This window comes from Mus caroli, chromosome 3, assembly GCF_900094665.2.
Source record: "Mus caroli chromosome 3, CAROLI_EIJ_v1.1, whole genome shotgun sequence".
Lineage (NCBI taxonomy): Eukaryota > Metazoa > Chordata > Mammalia > Rodentia > Muridae > Mus > Mus caroli.
Window position 1 is genome coordinate 108,169,818 of NC_034572.1, and position 3,255 is coordinate 108,173,072.

Here is a 3,255-nt window from a genome sequence, read left to right on the forward strand (position 1 = left end):
TCCCAGAATTCAGGATGATGATGCACAGAGGTCTTTGAGTCTGAGATTAATCTGAAATACAGAGTGATACTAGATCTCAAAATGTTAACCAATAAGCAAATAAAAGCAACCAAATACAAAAATGAACAGATAAACAAAATTGAGTATATTTACTTGTAACAGTTGGCAAAAGGCCAACATTGTAAGTTTGTAACTTTGTCACCAGTTGAATGTACAATAACTTTAATCTTAACCTGAAGAAAAAGTGTGCTATATAGCTCCTTTTGTTGCCAGTAACACACTGTAACATATGTGTAGTATACAGCACACTTATTAATTGTATCTCAGTATGTATTCCATTATTAAAAACAAATTCTTAGTGAGTTGTCTCTGAGCTTGTAAAGCCAGAGACCTTTATTTTATGGCAATCATGAATGTTCACTTAAGCAAGAAATTGGCATATTCAGCCCCTGGGAAATTCTTATGAGGTGGAGAACAACACAGTCTTTAATGTATGGTGAACTAAATGACACTTAAGATCATTTCTTTTTCTGCTCTGATAAAACATTCCATCTGACAGAATAGATAAAACAATAAAGGAATAATTGCCTATAGGAATTGTACTTCCTGATACATTATTAATGATTCTATGCCATTATTCCCTTGGCTTCTTATCTCTTTGACTTTACCTCTAGATTTTTTAAATGAAGTCAATGAGGAAGAATAATATATTTGAAACCATTTTCTATCCAGCATTAAAACCAGTTTGCTCTCTGTATATTTACAATTATTTCTGGCTAGTACTCCTGCCTAACTCATTCCTCCTGTCCAGTTACTCTTTTCATTGTCATGTGACCACTTCTTCAACAGAATGAAAAACACTGACTGTTTCGAAAACATTATGCCTATCTCTTTCATATCAAAGAAACAGAACACAGCTTTCTTCATTACAATCCTATTATCTTACTCATGCAACAATCTGCCTCATCTACTCTGGAATTGTCACTTCATTTATCTACCTTAAAAATGTGTTCTTAATCTATTCATGAGATGTAATTCCTTGATACACTTTGCTATCTATTCTGTTATTACTGATATATAACCTAAACATACAACTTGACCATCTTTCTTACTTATAAAATTATATAGTATGCATCTAATGAAATTATATAGTATGGCAATTATATAGTATGGCAATCTAATGAAATTAAGCCAAAGCACTAATTTTTAGTTCATAGCCAATTTCTCAAAATGATGAGTGATCATTATCCTATAGAAAATATTTCTAAATTTTTGCAATGTTCTCACAAGTAGTATGCATAATCAAAGGTTTAAATGTAATTTGAGTACTAGTTTCAAATATTTCCAATCCTTTCACATATCTTCTATACATCATTTCCTTAAATTTCCATAGCAATTATATTATTTTCTTTTCATTACTTTCATTTTGAGGAGAATATAAGGGAGAAAAGGGTTAAAGCTAAGGTATGCAGTATTGCCTAGGATGGCCTAGAACTTGCAATCTCTGTACCCCAGCCTGTTGAATACTAGGATTCCAGGAAAATATCACCATATAGGTCTCACTATTTAATTATGTAAAATTGGGTACTACATATATATTACTAGAAATTATTTTATGATAGCCATTTTGGTATTAAGAGTTTTGAAAAGATAATATATCCATTACATTTGTATATATAATGATGTTACTAACAAATGCAAACAGCAGTTATTTTAAGATTAGAGTATTTCAGTGTCTAAAATGGCATTTGAAGAATATTTATATTTTATATATGTATAATTTACAAGTATATTTTGTCTGAATATAAATATGTGTATGGATAAAGTATCATAGAAAGTGCCATTATTACTTGACTCTCCCACTTATTTCTGAGCTTTACATTGCTTCTAATAGTGCTCTTCACTATTTAATCTTACTTGCACTACCATAGAAGATGCATTTCACAACAATACTTGTTTCAAGTTTTATTTAATCATAATAATAAAAACGTTTTTACAAGTTAAAAGTTAAAGTTATTCAGACTTACATTAAAAACTCTCCCTGGTATTACATAAATCTGCCATTTTAACTCTAATTTACAATACTTTCAATAGTCTAGTTATGCAAATATTCTTATGCAGCATAATAATTTTTCCTTATATTATAATTTGAGAATGAATCATGCAATATATTCTATAGGACTTAAGATCTTTGTCCTTCAAAATTCTGGTCATTCTGTTTATTCTTCTTTACCTTTGGCAATTTTATACAGTGTATACAATGAAATGTATTTGTATGCAGATACATTTACTTTCACCTGCAATCTCATCTATTTCTCCAATCACATCACTTCCTACTTCATGTCTGTTAACCTAATAAAGTTTAAGTCTATTCTCTACTTCATGTTACTAAGATGTGTATATGTGGGGATGACAACCACTCGTGTAGGCATATATTTTTTTAGCAATCTACTTTTAATAAGGGTTCAACCTCTCCTCTAAGTCCTCTACCCAGCAGAGATAGTGGAAGAGAAAAGTTCTTAGGATTTGGGGGAAGTGGATCTACGCAACTATATCTCTTTGGGGACAAGATCAATCTTCTTTGGGAGCAGTTCCACACTGTAGCAAACACCAAATATGACTCAGTATCTGCAGACAAGTTCTTTAGGCAGGCAGACACCAGGCACAAACCAGCATCTACAGTCTATTATTTTCTGCAGGCAGATACCAGGCATGAACCATCAACGTAGTTCAATCCTGAAGAAACCATAAATGTTGCCAACTGTTCTGAGGTGAGGTCATAGAAGCAAACTCAGGAGCAGTTCTTGGGAGAATTTCTATGAATGGCAGTGTTACCATGAGTTGTGCTATCATGAATAAGGCTGCTATGCTCATAGTGAAGTGTATGTCCTTGTGATATGGTGCAGCATATTTTGGTTATATGACCAGGAGTAGTATAAATAGATCTTCCGGTAGAACTCTTTCCAGTTTTCTGAGAAATACAAGATTGATTTCCAGTGTGTTTATATCAGTTTGCAATCCCACTAGCAATGGAGGAGTGTTCTAGTTTCTCCATATCTTTGCCAGCATGTGCTGTCACTTGAGTTTTTGATCTTAGCTATTCCAATTGGTGTAAAGTGGAATCTCAGAATTGTTTTAATTCGCATTTCCCTGATGAATAAGGATGGATGTCCTCTGAGCAGCTCTATTCAATATCTTTCAGAGACAGATGTAGATACCCACAGCCAAGTGTGGGATAGCGGTCGGGGACATCAA